This window comes from Neoarius graeffei, chromosome 1 (assembly GCF_027579695.1).
Source record: "Neoarius graeffei isolate fNeoGra1 chromosome 1, fNeoGra1.pri, whole genome shotgun sequence".
Taxonomy (NCBI): domain Eukaryota; kingdom Metazoa; phylum Chordata; class Actinopteri; order Siluriformes; family Ariidae; genus Neoarius; species Neoarius graeffei.
In genome coordinates, this window is record NC_083569.1 from 81,000,813 (window position 1) to 81,021,548 (window position 20,736).

At 41.4% G+C, this 20,736-nt stretch overlaps 1 long non-coding RNA gene across 2 annotated transcripts; it reads left to right on the forward strand.

Moving 5' to 3' along the window:
* The first annotated feature begins 2,029 nt into the window (after positions 1-2,029).
* Positions 2,030-11,990, forward strand: LOC132896236 (uncharacterized). 2 transcript variants are annotated; one of them, XR_009655992.1, is made up of 2 exons: positions 2,030-2,218; positions 11,305-11,990. It is a non-coding gene; the product is annotated as an uncharacterized LOC132896236 (long non-coding RNA). The 2 variants fall into 2 exon arrangements; XR_009655981.1 differs by lacking the exon at positions 2,030-2,218 and adding an exon at positions 9,822-10,190.
* The last annotated feature ends 8,746 nt before the right edge of the window (positions 11,991-20,736 follow it).

A 20,736-nucleotide genomic window follows, 5' to 3' on the forward strand; every position in this document is an offset into this window, starting at 1 on the left:
GCGAGCGCAGCCACTCGAGCTGCACCAGACTCAAGTGCACAAAGGCGTGACAGTCAAGTGTTCACCTACTGTGTGACCACAACTTTTAGCTCAAGTGTATATTGCCATCAAAATGCCTCATTTCATCGATAACCCATTGCAAAGCATCGCGAGCTGTAGTGTGACTGTAGCTTAATGAGGCGGATGTGATGTCAGATGCAACCCAGCAATTGTACCCTACTACGAGTAAAAATTAGCTTCAACTTGAAAAAAAATTGCGGCCCACTAGATGGCAGTTCGTGGTTGAGAAACACTGCCCTAAAGGGTTCACTGACTTGTCCATCTTGCAATGAAAGAGTACTCTTCCAAGGAAAGAGTTCAAATATACAGTACAGTGTCCAGGGTGCCAGGGGGTCTGTGATGAATTTTCCACCAGCTTCTTTGTTATAAAGATTGACAATGAAGAATAGACTGCTTGCTTCTTATTATAATCACTGATGAGCTGACAGTGCTCATGTTTGGTGGGTTGATAGATCTGTTCCTGGCATATTCAGCTTTGTCAGTTCGGCCTTTTTCACAATGAAATTAATATTAACTTCCAATCATATCAAATATATGAAGGAGATGAACCACTCCCCTGAAGACCACAGTAAAAATATTTCGATAAATGTATTAAAATCTTTACTATATTTTACTCTTAGGCTTCATCATTGTCGAGGGTGTTGTATGTTATGTGTATATGGTGTATATGTGCTCCAGATTATCTGAGAGAAATTCTCTAGAATTGAGTTTCACCTCAGTGTTTTTGTAGTTACCACCACAGTCTTGAGTTTTTCAACTCCAGTGAGTTGTAGCAACACCAGAGCTGTTAAACTTCTCACATGCAGGCTTGTCACTATTCCTGTTGAGACTGTGGTGTCAAAAGCTGTGTTCACATATATACCGGTACGATAGTGGTATAACTGTATCAATACAAAGTATACTGGTACAGTTTAGTGCATCTGTCCACACTAGCGAGAAATGTTTGCGGTTTTCTTTCACGGAAGTTGAAATGCGCATGCGCGAAATGTTTCCGTGGTTACTGAGTAACTTCCTTCCGAGAATATGGCGGATGAAACAACATGTGTGTGCTTTTTGTTGTCAATGTACAGTCTGTACTTCTGGTGGTCATTTATTCAGTCGAATCGTATAAAATGCGTGAGGCAGTTGAGAAAGAAACAAAGAAAATGAATCTCCTGTTCCAACTGTTCCTGGCATCGCTCGTCTCCCCAAAGCTCCAACAAACACATAACTTCGTCTTTGCTCCATGTAGCTCCACGGTCGTTTTGAGCCATTTTGACGTTTTATTTACAGCTGGAAAGCACGTGCGTATTGTATTGTATGAATAACCCGGAAGAAGTAGGAATGGTTCATTGTGCATGCACATTATATTTGTATCGATACAGAACCGCTTCATCTGTCCACACTACAGCGAAGCGCTACAGTACCGATACTGTACCGGTACGAAACCCATACATTTGTGGGTTTCGTACTGATACAGTTATACCGATACAGTACCGGTATAGTTGCTAGTGTGGACAGGTGTTGCGGTACGAAAGTAGTATCGTATTGGTACAAAATCCCTAGTGTGGACAGGGTAAAAGATGCCACAAAGGAACATGCTGTCACTAGCCCCTTTTGCACAGCTTGTTCAAGGTGGAAACCTTACACCTTTGTTCCACCTTATGTTCTGTATAAAATGCCCAAATGAGGGGTCTGTGTTGTTCTGCTGGAACAACTGGTAACCTAGCCAGAAATGACATCTGTGTAAAAGGAGCAATCAGCACGGAGGGACAGGGGTGCGATGTTTTTGCCCTTGACATTCTTCTTTCTGAGACCAGCGCGAATTCAAACATTTCTATGGTGTCTAAGGTCTGTATACGTCTGCCTCAAATTGCTTCCTGCTTCACTTTCTTCTCGACATATTTCTGATTGCCAAACATGTTGCTTGCATGAGTCTCTCCACTCCTCTTTTCCTCACTCTCTCTCTCTCTCTCCTCTCCAACTGCAAACACAATTTTCTGTGACAGACTTATTTCCTGAAAAGCCGGCTTGGCTAAAGAACACAATCGTGTGTGTGCATGTGTGTGGAGCGTGTTGCTGAATCAACCGAGGACAAAATAAAAACTCTACTCGAAAACAAAAAAAAAAAACCCAAAATACAAAAAAGCAACAAAATATGGAATGAAAGTATTTGATGGTAAGAATGTATCTTTTTTATTATTTTTCAAGAATTATTATTATTGCATTTTTCACAAATTGCTACTGTCATTTCACTGGTTTGCTGACATTCTAAGTGGAAATTATTTTGTCACACGTTTTGTATAAAGTTTTTATTTATCAAATTTGCAAAAAATTAAAATAAAAATGCTCTGTTTCTCAAAATCCAGTGAATGGGGATCAAATAAAACAGTTATTCCACTCAATCTTCTTGTACATGGCTTATAGCCACCTCGGTGCAACGTGCCTCATTGGCTATCAGCTCATATACGACTCGATTTCATGGAATAACTGTTATATATAGAGAGGCTGTAACTTCCCTTGAATGTGAATTATTTAATGGAAGTGATTACATGTTTCATATGATGCTCAGCAACTTTGCCTGCGTTTGAAGAGTGGTATAAATATGTATGGTGAATATAAAAGCACCTCAACACTCAGTTCACGAGGTGTTGATTTTAAAGCAGCACTGATATGATTGAGGTATTAATATTTCTGACACGTAGATATGTCAGCCTAGATGCCAATGCTCTGTTGTGACACATCAAGCCTCTGATTGTGAAACACTGGCATGGCTTCCTCCCGGCTTTATTTGGTTCAGTGTAAATCACTAAAGCCAAATATTGAGGTGCCTTCTTTACACCAATATTACAGTATATCTGTGTGAAAAGGGCTACCGATGTACAGGGAGAAGAGCAATGAGAAGAGCACACATCCACGTGGGAGCAGGAAGTGAAGTGGGAGTACTTGGAATTAAATAGATTATGTTTGAATGCTGATCTGAAGTCCACAAACAAGTCATGTAGATTCCTAACAGGTTTGGAAACCACATGTCAAAATGAGTTTTGACACATAATCTAAAATACTCAAATGAAAATGTAGCACATTAGCCAACAGAATATTGCACTTGAGAATATATCAGAGCAAAATACATCAATTTACATACATGAAATCTGTGTTTCCCATCAGCTCATAGCAATCTGTTAGTTGAAATCTAATGAAAATGCGAGGTGTCATTCAGAAATCACATTGGTGTATTGGTATTACTATATCATGGGTCAATCACTTGTACTGTCTTTTGATTTGTAAATGATTATTTCACAGTTACCATGCACTTCTAGTTTTGTCTTCCATGTAAGCAGGAGTTTAGTAGCTGCAGTTTTACCTACTAACTCGCACCATGATGACTAGCCAGAACAAAGGATGGCAAATAACAAAAGAAATTATAATTTATTCAATTGTATTTGTCACATACGTAATCATACATAGTACAGCATGCAGTGAAATGCTTAGTGCAGTGCTCCATAAGTAATAAAGAGTTAACATTTTTTCTTTAATTTTACATTAAATATAACTAGAGACTGATAAATAGTGGACATGCTGTTCTTTAATTAATTTAAAAAAAAGCAAAACAAGGCTGGGAAAATTCATGTGACCACACCACTCAACAATGATTATTTTTCTGCAAGACGTATCACAGCTCCAATGTGTCCTGTACTGAGGTATTTCACCTGACGTCACAGGGTCACGTGACGCCCGGTGTCCACCATTTTGGACGGCAAGCTAGCTAATGTCAACAACAGTAGCTGGTATGTTACTGTAGCAATATTTACGTTCAGTCATTTGGATGACTGTTAAAACCTTTCAGTCTCAAGTTTTTCCTTTACTGGATTTACTAGTTTACTGAGCTAGCGAGCACTGGCTCCCGGCTTGGCCGGCTAGCGTGCGCTGGCTCCCGGCTTGGCCGGCTAGCGCGCGCTGGCTCCCGGCTTGGCCGGCGAGCGCGCGCTGGCTCCCGGCTTGGCCGGCGAGCGCGCGCTGGCTCCCGGCTTGGCCGGCGAGCGCGCGCTGTCTCCCGGCTTGGCCGGCGAGCGCGCGCTGTCTCCCGGCTTGGCCGGCGAGCGCGCGATGGCTCCCGGCTTGGCCGGCGAGCGCGCGATGGCTCCCGGCTTGGCCGGCGAGCGCGCGATGGCTCCCGGCTTGGCCGAGCGCGCTAGCTCAGTAAACTAGTAAATCCAGTAAAGGAAAAACTTGAGACTGAAAGGTTTTAACAGTCATCCAAATGACTGAACGTAAATATTGCTACAGTAACATACCAGCTACTATGTTGTTGACATTAGCTAGTGCTAACAGCTAGTTGCTAATACACTGCTACAACTACACCGACCCTAATAATACAGTTCTTGGTCATTGCCTGGTAACAGCAAATTTATAACGGGCCATGTCTCAACAGACTAAGAAGTTATTTCAATGACATTTAATAACATTTTGTTTATCCTGAGGACCGAAAGTAAATGAAAATGTGAACAAACCTTAGCTGTAATAAGATGGCGACCACCGGCTCCAGGGACGACCCACTGATGTAGGCATGTTACCCAGCCTGACACAAAATATTTGTAGGCATCCAAACTCTTATACGCTTTCAGATCAATACCTGTGTATGGCGATGGGTTTTTAATGACATAGGTATACAGATCATGTGGGCCGAAGTCAGGTAAAGATGAGGGCTTCGTGTACTTCCGTACGTCAGTGAACAATCCTGGTGGAAGCAGGTAAACGTCGTTCTCTAAGCCTGCTAACCTCAATTTTTGCAAATACCTCTCCCTCTGCTCGCCCTGTAAATGCCCTACGTCGCTGGATAGTGAAGGTGTTTTCTGCATCTCGCTCCTTTTTCTTTTATGTTTTTCGTTTGTCGCCTTCCTCGCATTCAAACTGATTCGAGCCGTGCCGTCCAAAATGGCAGCATCACATGACTTGGTCACGTGAGTGAAATACCTCAATACTGTATAATTGGCAAGCTGGTGTTACTGTCCATATGATTGAGCCCCAACACAATCCCCCGAATCATCCATTTACACTCTGCAATCAATCAAAACCACTGAGCAATAGTATCACCATCATCCTAATGAAAACAGACAAAGGCCAAGCCATTCATTTCCAATTGGCTCTGATGCTGAACACATCTTGCACATTAGGTGTGATGAAATCATTCACACCCATTCACAGGGCCGTGATCAATCCTGGGAAACAGTGAAACAGCCATCTGTGGTCACATTAAAGGAAAACAGCACAGCTGGGCTGCACAATGATGACAAGGAAACAATGTGAAGAGTTATACTTAGATTAAAACAACTCTGAGACACAATGCGTGTACAAATTTAGCCAAGAAAGAAGTTGGGGAAACCCAGACACAGAAGGAGGTGTGGACAAACAAGGCAAAGGGCTTTGACACAGTAATTATAGTAGATGTGAATGGCCATCAAAGGCTTAGTCATACAAATGCTGACAAATACATACACATTCACGGTGAACAGAGATTTTCTGCCGTTAAAATACAACCCTGATTCCAAAAAAGTTGAGACTTGGTGCAAAACATAAAGAAAAACAGAATGTGAAGATTTGCAAATGATAGAAACCCTATATTTCACTGAAAATAGTATGAAGACAACATATCAAAGGCTGAAACTGAGAAATGTTATTGTTTTTTGAAAAATGTATGCTCATTTTGAATTTGATATCAGCAACACGTTTCAGAAAAGTTGGGACTGGGGCAACAAAAGACTGAAAAAGTTGTGTAATACTAAAAAAATCCTAATCTGGTTAATGGGCAACAGGTTAGTAACATTATTGGGTATAAAAAGAGCATCCCAGAGAGGCGGAGTCTCTCAGAAGTAAAGATAGGGAGGGGTTCCACGCTTTGTGAAAGACTGTACATGCCCCTTTTCCACCAAAGCAGTTCCAGGGCTGGTTCGGGGCCAGTGCTTAGTTTGGAACCGGGTTTTCTGCTTCCACTGACAAAGAACTGGCTCTGGGGCCAGAAAAACCGGTTCCAGGCTAGCACCAACTCTCTGCTGGGCCAGAGGAAAGAACCGCTTACGTCAGCGGGGGGGCGGGGGGCGGGGGCGGAGTTGTTAAGACCAACAACAATAACAAGACCACGAAAGATTGCCATTTTTAAGCGATGAGAGGCAGCAGCTGTACAAACGCGAAGTCATCCATTGTTATTATTATTGTTGTTGTTGCTGCTGCTGCTTCTTTCATGTTGTTTTTGCTTCGATATTCGCGCTAAGGTTTATGCAAACGTAGCGACGTAACTGACGTATACAGCGACGTAATGATGTATACACCGACGTAATGACGTGGCTTCTCTTAGCACCGCGGGCTATGGAAAAGCAAACTGGTTCTCAGCTGGCTCACAAGTTGAACGAGTTGTGAACCAGCACCAGCACTGGCCCCGAACCAGCCCTGGAACTGATTTGGTGGAAAAGAGACTTGTGTGAGCAAACAGTGCAACAATTTAAGAATAAAGTTCCTCAATGTAAAATTGCAAAGAATTTGGGGATCATATCATCTATGGTCCATAATATCATTAAAAGATTCAGAGAATCTGAAGAAATCTCTGTGTGCAAGAGACAAGACTGAAAACTGACATTGGATGCCTGTGATCTTCAGGCCCTCAGGCAACACTGCATTAAAAGCAGACATGTGTCTGTCTGTGGGTGGTAAAAGGGAGCAACTGGACTTGCTTGAAGATTCTTGAAGACGTTTCACCTCTCATCTGAAAGGGTTCTTCAGTTCTGTCTGACTACTGTGTTCACATATATACCGGTACGAAAGTGGTATAACTGTATTGATATAAAGTATACCGGTACAGTTTAGTGCATCTGTCCACACTAGCGAGAAATGTTTGCGGTTTTCTTTCACGGTAGTTGAAATGTGCGTGCGCGAAATGTTTCCGTGGTTACCGAGTAACTTCCTTCCGAGAATATGGCGGATGAAACAACGCGTGTGTGCTTTTTGTTGTCAATGTACAGTCTGTATTTCTGGTGGTCATTTATTCAGTCGAATCGTATAAAACGCGTGAGGCAGTTGAGAAAGAAACAAAGAAAATGAATCTCCCTTTCTCCCCCCCTCACTTTCTCCCTCTTCCCTTTCTCTTCCCCTCCCTTTCTCTCCCTTTCCCCCTCTTCCTTTCTTCCTCCCTCCTTTTTTCCCCCCTTTCTTTGCTCCATGTAGCTCCATGGTCATTTTGAGCCATTTTGACGTTTTATTTACAGCTGGAAAGCACGTGCGTATTGCCGGAAGAAGTAGGAATGGTTCATTGCGCATGCGCATTATATTTGTATCGATACAGAACCGCTTCATCTGTCCACACTACAGCGAAGCGCTACAGTACCGATACTGTACCAGTACGAAACCCATACATTTGTGGGTTTCGTACCAATACAGTTATACCGCAACAGTACCGGTATAGTTACTAGTGTGGACAGGTGTTGCGATACAAAAGTAGTTTCATATCGGTACAAAATCCCTAGTGTGGACAGGGTATAATAGGTAGTATCAGGTATTTATCCTCTCATGGATAAAAAGTAATCCTAAGGTGTTGTTAAGTCATCCTGTTGGTGTGGGTCACTGGGGGCTGGGTGTGAACGGCCTAGAGAGTCGTTGGGGTGATCAAAGGATCGTTGGTTCTCTCTGTCCTCCTGTGAGTCACTGAAAACAGCTGGGTTTTGGTGTGCATTCAGTTGTCTGGGAAGTGTGCCAAGGACTGCATTGTAGGTGGCTGATAAATGATGTCTTAGGCCAAGTTTACATTAGACCGTATCTGTCTCGTTTTCTTCGTGGATGCACTGTCCGTTTACATTAAAACGCCTGGAAACGCCAGGAAACGGGAATCCGCCAGGGTCCATGTATTCAATCCAGATCGTGTCTGGTCCGGTGCTGTGTAAACATTGAGAATACGCAGATACGCTGTGCTGAGCTCTAGCTGGCGTCGTCATTGGACAACGTCACTGTGACATCCACCTTCCTGATTCGCTGGCGTTGGTCATGTGACGCGACTGCTGAAAAACGGCGCGGACTTCCGCCTTGTATCACCTTTCATTAAAGAGTATAAAAGTATGAAAATACTGCAAATACTGATGCAAATACTGCCCATTGTGTAGTTTTGATTGTCTTTAGGCTTGCCATCCTTCCACTTGCAAGTGGTAAGTGACGCGCATGCCCGATATGCACTAGGATCACACACACAGCGGCTCAGTCCCGAATCACTGCTCGTGCGCTTCACTCGCGCGCTCTGTGAGCTGCGCAGGGCCGGAGTGCGCACCCTCCAGAGGGCACTCGCTGTTCAGGGCGGAGTGATTTGGAGCGCAGGATGCCTGCGGAGCTGAGCGTATCCGTGTATTGGCGTTGCTGTGTGCACGCTAATCGTTTTAAAAACGTTAATCTGATGATCCGCTGATACGGTCTAATGTAAACCCCACCTTAGACCACCACCTCTGTTCAGTGATGGCCGTTCCAGGTTGACAAAAATGGCTTCTTTAACTCCTCGCTCATACCAATGATCCTCTCTGGCTAGAGTGCATACGTTGCAATCCTGAAATGAGTGTCCTTTGTTGTTAAGATGAAGATAGATAGCAGAGTCCTGGCCTGAGGAACTCGCTCTCCTGTGTTGAGCCATGCGCCTGTGAAGCGGTTGTTTTGTTTCTGTAGTATACGAGTCTGTGCATTCCTCACTGCACTGAATTGCATACACTACGTTGTCCTGTTTGTGTCTGGCTATTCTGTCCTTAGGGTGGACCAGTTTCTGCTTCAGGGTGTTACTGGGTCTAAAATGTACCTGAATTTTGTGTTTGTAGAAGATCCTCCTGAGTTTCTCAGATAGACCAGAAATGTAGGGAATGACAATGTTCTTGCATTTGTTCCTGTTATCCTCCTTGTCCATTATGTTCCTTTTTCTGCTCTTGAAGAAGGCCCAGTTGGGTTACCTGCAGTAGAGCCCTGCACTCCCGCGGGACCGCGGGACCCGACGCAAAGCAGTGCGGCGCGGGACAAATTTTGAAAGCTCATTGCGGGTGGGAGGGGGAGTGCACAATGTGGAAGCGGGCGGGAGAGGTGATAAGTTGCAGTCCCGCTAACTAAAAATGTGTTTCAAATAAAATTTATAAATTATTAATTTATGTCTATCATATATAATTTGTGCTGGATATTTTATTTGGCATTAATAAAACATTAAGATGCCTAAATTTGCGGATGTGGTCTAATCTCGCGTACGTTTCCGATTCCTTTCCGCTCTTCTGTGTTTGAGATCTCCGATCATGGCAGAAGAGCAGAGCTCCTCTAGTGAAGCTCACAGTGCTTCAGAAGTAAGTGCTGCTTTAAAAAGAGGTACATTTACCGTTAAAAAGTCAAGAGTCCTGAAATCAGACATTTGGAAGTCGTTCTCACTCGTGTACGACGCAGAGGAAAATCAGCTGCCCTTTGCTTGTTGTGATAAGTGCCAAAAGGTTCTGACATACAACGGCCATAAATCAGGTACATCAGGCCTGGAGAGCTCAGCTAAGCTCAGCATGTTTAATTCCCCAAGCCAATGACAAGAACTTTCGTGAGAAATAACGCGAACGTCTGCATCATGCGGGATTTGCGGGCGGGAGCGGGACAAAATATGGCAGGCGCGGGCGGGAGCGGGACTGAAAATCATAATTCTTTGTGGGAGCGGGTGGGAGCGGGACTGTACAATGCGGGAGTGGGCGGGAGCGGGATTGAAAATTCTGTTCCGCGCAGATCTCTAACCTACGGAAGCGTATTAGGGCCACTTGGAGAAAATATTTTTTTCTAAATTCCGAGATTAAAAGTCGGAAATTTCAAGAAAAAACTTGAAATTCCGAGATTAAAAGTCGAAATCTTCAAGAAAAAAAGTCGAAATCTTCGAGATTAAAAGTCGAAATCTTCGAGATTAAAAGTCGAAATTTTCGAGATTAAAAGTCGAAATTTTTGAGAAAAAAAGTCGAAATTATGACATACAAAGAACGCATGCTCTAACTGCTGCCATGGCAACGAATGGCCACCGGAAAGGGAAGTCGTGGAAAGTGGCTGCCAACCGGCCTGGCCCTGAACATGTGAACTTAGCCACGTTGACTCTGAATGCAAGACACAAGGGATGCAGTTGAAAGGTAAGATTATCATTCTGTTCTGTTTGATGTTACATTGCGGATATGGTTAAGGGTATGCAATATCAATTAGGATCAGAAGTGACACTTACTAACATGCAGGCTGCATGCTACAACCACAAGGCGTACTGCTAGTTTAGAAACCTGGACATGACACGACCCTTAGTAGCCGATCATGTCCGAGTGCTAAACGTTTGTGCGTACAGTGAAACGACACACTTGGTGTCCGTATAATGACTGCAGAAACCCGTTTAATCTAGCTAGTGTTGCTAATATTATGCTAACGCCACTACAGTAGGCCTGAGCCTCGTCTGTAGAGCAGAAGGGTTTCCAAGTCACCTCTAATATTTCAATCTAGAGACATCAAACATATAATTTGCCTCGGCAGGCTAGATGAATAATTCCATTTGTACCTACCTGAAGTGTCACGAGTCCAGGAGTTAAATTCCTATTAAACGTTTTCTGGTGAGATTAGCCCACTGAATTGTTTTCGTTTTGGATTAATTGGCTATGAAAGTAGTTTAATCAAGGAAGATAACATTAGCCTAAATTTGGGCTCAGCATGGGATGACTTTTGATGTTATCAGGGAAGCCTGTGGGGATAAGATGGAACAGGCATATCTGTCCATACAATGTGATAGTAAAATATTGTGATTTCTACAGAAAGTATCATATGTGAACGTTCTGTTATGACTTTTCTCAGTTTAACGCACTGATTTTCATATTTTCCTGTATGAAGTAGTGTTATCACACATGAAAATTAAATACATGATGTCAGAAGCACTTTGCAAATATTATCTGGTGCTACTCAAATTCTTCAGTGTTATAATTTAATGCACTTGATCTGAGAATTTGTTACACATGGCATTACACAATAGTGCCTCGGCCTAAAAAACCGTCCCATCCCTAGCCCAGGGCCCCTACTACTGGGTCCTGGATAATGAATCCCACTTTGCCTCCCACTTCAACACCCCTGCTCCTGGTTTGTTTGTATTGTGCCCACCCCCTCTCCCACCCAAATGAAACCATTTCAACCACTCAATCTTAAATAATCAGGATACTGTTACTGAAACTGTAATACAGAATTTATATACTGAATATTATGTCTGATCTCTAGGAAGAAGTTGATGGGGTTGTATTGACTTGGAATGACCACAGAGTCCATCAAGTCCACAACTCTCGTTCACCTCATGGACGTCCCTCCATATTACATGCAGTCCCTCAGCTGTACGGAGGCAGAGACGATTTGCAGAATGTGGACCTGGAGAAAGTTGAAGTCTGCCTTGAAGAGTGTATGTTCAAAGACTTTCCATGTGATGAGGATGTGTTTCACATTTGTGTGGACCTAATGTCAGAGCATAATCTGTCATTAACAAACGTATTTGAAACAGTTAACCTGTATCTCACACTCAGACAGCTGATAAACAATGATCTTGATGTAAATCATTAATTTTATTGGACGCGGTCTTGTCACCTGTTGTAAGGTGAGATAGTACTGTATTCAAGCATCCCGTAACATCCACAACAAGATACACATGATGTCAAGGTTGCCATGGTCGTGGACACCTCAACAGGCACAGGCCATTTCAGAGATGTCTTTTTGTTTTTTCCTTTGCCCATTTTATTCACAATTTGAAATATTGCAGTTTAACTGATTGCCAATTAAAATGTTTTTTTTTACTTGTAATACCTGCTTTAAAAGATGTAGCTTCTTATTTTCACATCAAATGTATTAGCAGTCAAGTTATTTTGTTCTACCATTCAACATTTGCAAATATGAATAAAAATGCAAAATCCTAACAAGTTTTAACTGAATTATTTATTCAGATATTTAAAAGATCACAATACAAAGAATGCAAAACTATATAATTTCATTGGAATTGTAATGCCACCTTAAAATCTTTACAGAAGGAAGCCTTCAAAAGTAAGATTTTTTTTTTGTAAACAGCAACTGTATGGAGTAAAACAGTGGTCACCATGAGAAATGTAAACAAGTAGTCATACATTGGTAATTCCGACTAAAATCCATGACATCTCATCTGAAATTATTTATAAAGATAACTGGAATTTTCTGCTGATAATAACTCTTCCTAGGCACACAAAACAACAACAGTACAACAGTAGGCCTAATCCATTATTAGAAGGCATTTTGTTGTCCTTAAAGCACACAACAGGTATTCACAATTCCCTGCAGCATACCACTTAAAGTTCATGCCACTTAAAGTGTGTAAAGTAAACTCAAAAACAAAATACAAAAAAAAAAAAAAGTGGTCAACAAGGCGGTGACACTAACATCTAGTGAATGCTGCTGAAAGTCAGTTAACTCACAGTCAAAATCATCAAGCTTCCCGTCTGCATTTCTTCCACCTGGAAAAAACAACTGCACAGCTTTATCAATCAAGTCTGATTTTTTACTTTCCTTCTGAACACTCGTTTTTCTGGTTCCACCTCCTTTTTTGGTTCGTACCTGCACAAATTCCCCTTTCCTAAAATGCAACCATCCCAATTCAATTTTTCTCTCATTCTTCTGAGCATTTCTTGCTGTGGTTTGACACTCACTCTCAGACACACGATCAGCTTTTTTTCCCTGCAATCTTTGCTTTAAGCCGCTCAAAGACCTTTGACTTGTGACTTCTGGGTTCTTTTTCCTTCCGTCTGCAGTATCCAAAAACAGCCAGTCGGTCACCATAGGAAGGCAGATATTCCCTTAGCTGGTCATCTGTCATTAGGTTTATGATGCTGGAATCAATCTACAATAAATATATACATTATTAATTCTCAGATCAAGTGCATTAAATTATAACACTGAAGAATTTGAGTAGCACCAGATAATATTTGCAAAGTGCTTCTGATATCATGTATTTAATTTTCATGTGTGATAACACTACTTCATACAGGAAAATATGAAAATCAGTGCGTTAAACTGAGAAAAGTCATAACAGAACGTTCACATATGATACTTTCTGTAGAAATCACAATATTTTACTATCACATTGTATGGACAGATATGCCTGTTCCATCTTATCCCCACAGGCTTCCCTGATAACATCAAAAGTCATCCCATGCTGAGCCCAAATTTAGGCTAATGTTATCTTCCTTGATTAAACTACTTTCATAGCCAATTAATCCAAAACGAAAACAATTCAGTGGGCTAATCTCACCAGAAAACGTTTAATAGGAATTTAACTCCTGGACTCGTGACACTTCAGGTAGGTACAAGTGGAATTATTCATCTAGCCTGCCGAGGCAAATTATATGTTTGATGTCTCTAGATTGAAATATTAGAAGTGACTTGGAAACCCTTCTGCTCTACAGACGAGGCTCAGGCCTACTGTAGTGGCGTTAGCATAATATTAGCAATACTAGCTAGATTAAACGGGTTTCTGCAGTCATTATACGGACACCAAGTGTGTCGTTTCACTGTACGCACAAACGTTTAGCACTCGGACATGATCGGCTACTAAAGGTCGTGTCATGTCCAGGTTTCTAAACTAGCAGTACGCCTTGTGGTTGTAGCATGCAGCCTGCATGGTAGTAAGTGTCACTTCTGATCCTAATTGATATTGCGTACCCTTAACCATATCCGCAATGTAACATCAAACAGAACAGAATGATAATCTTACCTTTCAACTGCATCCCTTGTGTCTTGCATTCAGAGTCAACGTGGCTAAGTTCACATGTTCAGGGCCAGGCCGGTTGGCAGCCACTTTCCACGACTTCCCTTTCCGGTGGCCATTTGTTGCCATGGCAGCAGTTAGAGCATGCGTTCTTTGTATGTCATAATTTCGACTTTTTTTCTCGAAGATTTCGACTTTTAATCTCGAAAATTTCGACTTTTTTTCTCGAAAATTTCGACTTTTTTTCTCGAAAATTTCGACTTTTTTTCTCGAAAATTTCGACTTTTAATCTCGGAATTTCGAGTTTTTTCTTGAAATTTCCGACTTTTAATCTCGGAATTTAGAAAAAAATATTTTCTCCAAGTGGCCCTAATACGCTTCCGTACTAACCCGCAGTTCTGGAGTGCTTTCTTGATGTGATTCTGTGCTTTCTCTTTTCCCTCTACCGTTGTAGGAATGTTCTGAGCCCTGTGTTGCAAGGTCCTAATGACCCCCAATTTGTGTTCCAGTGGGTGGTGTGAGTCGAAGAGTAGGTACTGGTCTGTGTGTGTGGGTTTCCAGTAGACCTCAATGCTAAGGCATCTGTCTTGTCTAATGTGTACATCACAATCCATGAAGGCTAGATTATTCCCACTGACATCCTCCCGAGTGAAATTGATGTTGATATCCACTGCATTGATGTGCTTAGAGAAGGCTTCCACCTCATGGGTTTTGATTTTAACCCAGGTGTCATCCACATATCTGAACCAGTGGCTGGGAGCAACTCCTGAAAAAGTGGTCAAAGCTTTGTGTTCCACTTCCTCCATGTATAGATTAGCCACTATAGGGGACACCGGTGAGCTCATGGTGCATCCATGCTTCTGTCTGCAAAACCTTTCATTAAACTGGAAATACAGTAGGTGGTGGTAGTGTGGATGCGCCATGGGCTAACCACATGATTCAAGGATCTTCAAGTAAGTCCAGTTGCCCTCTTTTACCACCCACAGTTTACTATGACCTGGATGACTGAGAATCTTCACAGACACGTGTCTGTCGTGGAAATCACTGTATGGGCTCAGGAACACTTCAGAAAACCATTGTCTGTGAAAACAGTTCATTACTGCATCCACAAATGCAAGTTAAAACCATATATAAATGTAACTCTGCCTACCTAGGTAGGCTCTGGTATCTAATAAATCTTCTAATAGTCAGGTCTACTTGCCTTTATCCTAAGGTTCATACAGGACCGTGGTAGTGAATACTAATTAATATATTATGCCGTTCCAACCCACAATAACACATGCACACCAGTCAGGTTATATAGAAAAAAGGGTTCTGTATTATAAATGTAAAATGCAGGTCAGTACATCTCAGTTCAGTGTGTATAAAATAAAAGTGGGTGTTGTATAATGTAAAACTGTTAACTAAACTGAAATCATGTGGTTTGAACTGTCAGTGTGTATTGTGTACCTTCAATAAGTCCCTGTAAACAGGTACTGTATAATATGAAATATTAATGCAGATCTTTAAAGTTCACTTGAATCATATGGAACAGGTTCAATGTAATATAAAATATCAATGCAGATCATGAAAAGTTTCACTTTAACTATAAAACAAGTGCAGTAATAATATGAAATACCAATGCAGATCATGAAATGTCTGCACAACCATGTAAAACAGACACAGTATAATATGAAATATCAATGTAGATCATTAACCCAATAAGCCTATGTTGGATCCAACAACCACAAAAGGAAAAAAAAAATTTAAAAGTCCTTAAGATTTGAGATCTCAAAAAAAGTGTGAAAAGAGTTGAGTCGAGAAAAAAAAAGTTGTGTGTGTAGAAAAAATAGTTCCTTGTTCCTATTCAAAGACACAGTTTACAATGGTCCAATCCTACCACTCCCTTGACAGTAACCTATCAGTCCATGGAAGACGGAGGATAACGTGGCAGCGATGACAGTGGAATTCACAACGATGCACAGCACTCGAAGAAGGGGTCAAAAAAACCCAGCCAGGATATCTTCAAATCAAAAACAAACTCTTCAAAAGAAATTACAACTTCTCAGGAGCAAAAACCTTCATTGTGTCAGTGTAGGGTCGTGTAGTGGTATTCTGTGTATAATCTAAAATTAACCTGAGATCTTATCATCTTATCTCCTCATCTCTGTGTCGGGTGGATGGAACGTGTGGGAAAAAAAGGAAAAAAGTATATCATTCTCCTTATCAGGGGCGCAGATAGGATTTTTGAACTGGGGGGGGGGGGGGGGGACTGAGCTGTCAGCAAATGATTCCATGTATGTATGTACTGAAGCTTCAATATACATTAGAATTGTGAGTTTTCTAACTGAATGAACATTGGTAGACAAAGGCCTACCTGGTCAACACTAGCCATACATGATCAAATTGTTATTTGTCTGGTATGTTAATCATGCTCCAAAACTTCATGTCTTCTGCATGTTTTATTTAAACATTTGCTGATCTCAGCAGGATGAAGAATCTCATCACAGAAACTTTAACTGTAACTTCTAACAAAAAGGGAATGTCTAAAAATTAATAACAAAATAAAATTGAAATGATTCACACTCGTGCCTTCATGTAAATGATTAGAAATGTAAAATGTGTATGAAAACAGAAGTATAAACACTTGAACAACAGATTCACACAAATAAAAATAAAAAGTATTTTTCCAATAAACAAAACAGATAGAAAAAAAAAATTTCCCTCTGCAGCCAAACAAATTTACCGTCTAGAAGCAGACTCAATCAGACCCTCCAGGCAGGGGCGTATCACCCGCGGGGGATGCGTACGTTTCATCCCCCCCACTTTTGTTGAAACACAATTTCATCCCCCGCACTTTTGTCAGATTAAAATGACATCATTATGAAAATTATACAGCTACTATAAAATGTGTAACAAGGAAGTAAACTATTGCCATAACGTTAGACAAAAAACAGCCACGCAACGGACTCAAAACAGTTTTTCTCACCCGACCAATCAGCAGTTGCGTGAATAGACCCCTTCGCAGTAAACGTCATTCATACATAAGAGGAAATTGCGCACACAGCCTGGACTCAAAAAAGACTCAGCGATGGTCAGACGAGAATAAATATTTGGAAGAAATGCCTAGTTGTTGTGTTGTTGGGTGTCAGAATCGTAGCAGTGATGGGGTTAAAATGTACAGAATTCCAGCAGGATCTCACCCATTCCAAAAAAATCGCCGACGTCTATGGCTACAAGCCATCAAACGTGTAGACTGGGATGAAAGCACCATCAAAAATGCGCGGGTTTGCAGCGCCCACTTCATCACAGGTAAGATCAGGCTATTTATTAAATCTTTCTTTTTTATTCTTTCTAGTCTTCGTTTACTGATGTAGCAAAATACTTTGGTAACGTTTGTCTGATTAGCTGGGTCATAGTTACACAATGTAATGAATATTGTTAGCATGTTAACTTAGCTTTGCATGCAATTTTGTTTGTAGGAGAGGTCTCGCTTGACTCAAGCAGTCCAGATTTTGTGCCATCATTATTTGTATATGCCGAAAATCACAATTTTAAAGCAAGGATGGAAAGGTAAAATTGTGTGCCCTCACTCTAAATGCCAACTTACGCTGACTGCTCTAACCTAGCTCCCGCCCCGTTCAGTTTCATTTCTGCTCTCTGCCTCTCGCTTTTTACGCAGCTCTGATTTCTCTTAGCTGCGCTCTTTACACTATCATTCCTTTCATGCCATTACCTCCTGCAAATTGCTGTTTAGTGTTGGTATTTACTGTTGTAGCTAAAGCCACATTGCCATCACATCACTGGCATAATTTGATTAAAACAATTTCAGTGTAAAACATGTTCTGTACATGCCCGCACATAACATAATCATATGCGTCTAAAGACTTGTAGGCACGACGTTTTTTGTGGGTGTACACTGAAGTCTTGTCAATAAGGTACGAGTATATACTGTATCTGGCCATTGTATACCAGGGAACTTACTAACATCGTCCGTCCACTCTTTAATTAAATACGGATCCGGTAGGCGATGTCCACTTGTTAGAGTTAACTTATTTATGTAGCATTCTCGATCTTGTAACGACAATTGTTTTGCATAATCTGACAGCTCATAATGCCGGTCTATGGGCAGCACCATTGTTTCTGAGTCCAGGCGCATCCTAGCAACGGTCGGTTTGTTTACAAACATGTGAAGGGGTCTATATAATAGCCAATTTGCGTAACGTGCCGAAAGCACTCAATAATACAGTATCTGTCTGCAGAGCTGCAGAGCCAACACCAGTTTTACCGCTCCTGATTCACCATTTCAGGTTTGACGTCGCATGCGGTGCTTACTGTGCCTGGCTCTGCAGATAGACCCTTCTCAAAGCGCTTGCAATGCTGTCGTTCAAACAGTTGTCCCAGGTGCCATGCCCTAAAAGACTGTGTTAATTTCCATAGGACTATTAATGCTGTCCTCTTTTGTCGTGCAATATTGACAAGGATGCAGAAAAGGAAAAGGCAGGGGACGATTGACTCTTTTTTCAAGAAGACCCAAGTAAGTTGACTATATTACCCCTGCACCCACAGGCTTGCAAACGTGCCACTACTTTGAGTAACCTACTGCTCAATCACTCAACCACTGCACTCATTTCAAGATCAAGGATCCGTGGTGCACTAGTTTTATTTAAGGCAGTATTGATTGAAATGCTTAATGTTAGTAGCATACTAGCCGGCTAGAGAGAGAGAGGCAATATTAGCTATGCTAATGTGACTCATGTCGACTCGTGTGATTATCAAACGTTGAATGATCTATACACTGTGTATGACTTCTTGGGCTATGTGAAGTTTTTGGTTTTGTTTATATCAGTGTATACCAGTGTAGGCAGCAATACTGACATCTCTGTTATAGAACAGTATCCTGTTACCTAGAATTATCACTCAATACTTTTTGCCTTCACTTACTGAATAATTACATAGCCCTGGCAGTAACAACACCAAAACCCAACATGATAGATCTCTGCATGAAATGCAGAACTTGGCTGGAGTCAACTGGATTTATAGGCTTTCTGCTGTCCTCCCTTTCATTTGCATCCATGGACCATGGGGATGAAAAAGTTCCATATCGGTCATTGACAGTACATCACAGTGTACACGCCGGGCGTGTATATAGCCATAAACCGATTTCTAATGATATGGCTTCCCCATTCCAGAACACCCCGACTTTTGGAAAGCTTGATACGCCCCTGCCTCCAGGATTTCGCGATGTTGCGATTTGCAACTTCAATGCAAATTCAACCAATCCCCGCGAATTCAGGGCGGTGTTGCAATTATATCCAATCACCGCAACTTTCCCGCAAATTTGACCAATCGTTGGCATCGTCTTGAGGTGACGTCGTCTTGAGGTGACGTCGACAAACTAGCGAGCAGTGTTGCCAGATTGGGCGGTTTCCCTCCCAAATGGGCGGTTTTGAGTGCATTTTGTCGGGTTTTTAACATATTTTGGGCTGGAAAATGTCAGCAGTATCTGGCAACATTGTGTGCGAGTCAGTGTTTATGTAAGCTTAAATTCTGTTACTGAAAGTGTGTTATGTTTATGATGGAAAAGATGGTAGTGTTAAGACTGAATTATTTTTTGGAATATAATCAGTTACTCCGCAACTATCAAACTGGGTTCAGGAAACAGAAGTCCACGTCAGATGCGCTGGTCAAACTTACTAATGAAATTGAGAAGTCTTTAGTCATGAAAGAATGTATGGTGGCAGTTTTTCTGGACATAGAAAAAGCCTACGACACCATGTGGAGGGAAGGATTGTTAATTAAATTAAGGAAATTGGGAATTGAAGGTAGGATGTATAATTACATTTTAGACTTCCTCTCTCAGCGTACTTTGAGAGTCAGAGTGGGTGAAGCCATTTCAGAGGAATTTCTAGTAGAAAATGGAATACCCCAAGGAACTGTGATTAGTCCTATTTTATTTAATATTATGATTAATGACATTTTTGAAAGGGTGGGACAAATGAATGAAGGCCTTTTATATGCTGATGATGCAGTTATCTGGAGGAGAGGGCGTAATATATAGCATATTACTAAAACAGTCCAGAGGGACATACATGATCTAGAACAATGGGGGATGGATTGGGGTTTTAAGTTCTCTGTGCAAAAATCTCAAGTGATGTACTTCACTAGGAAAAAAGTCTCAGACGATTTTCAAGTTATACTCTATAATCACCTGCTTGAAAGAGGAAATAAATTTAAATACCTGGGTATTTGGTTAGATAGTAAGCTTACATGGAAATCTCATATTGAATATGTTGAAACAAAATGTAAGAAGGTTCTAAATTTGATGAGAATGGTTTCTGGTCTTCACTAGGGTGCAGATAGACAATCTCTGCTCAACATTTATAAAGCATTGATAAGATCAACCATTGAGTATGGCTGTATGGTATATGGTCCAGCCTGTAAAACATCCCTACTAAAGTTGGAAAGAGTGCAATTTAAGGCCCTGAGAATAGCTCTGGGAGCTATTAAAACAACTCCTACAAGTGCTCTTTTGGTGGAATCAGAGGAATCCCCTCTTAACCTGCGCTTTATGAAACTTGCCTTGACGTACTGGATCAGATTGCAGGGTAGTGCTGACAATCCAGCTGTGACAGTGCTCAATGATTGTTGGGAGTATTGTAAAGAATATAAGGGGTTTGGATGGAATATTAAACAGGCTGTAAGACTATGTGGGCTAAACAGCTTGGGGTTTAGTGCTGCAATGGCTATTAGTAGTGTCCCTCCATGGATCCTCCCTACACCTGATGTCAGTATTGCACTTCTTACAGAAAAGAAAGAACACCCAAATGATCATACTTTTGCAATATATTGCAAAAACTATCTGTCTTCTTCCTTCCAGGAACATCTGCAAATATTTACTGATGGCTCTAAAAACATTCAGGATGGCCAATGTGGACTTTACATACCAGAAC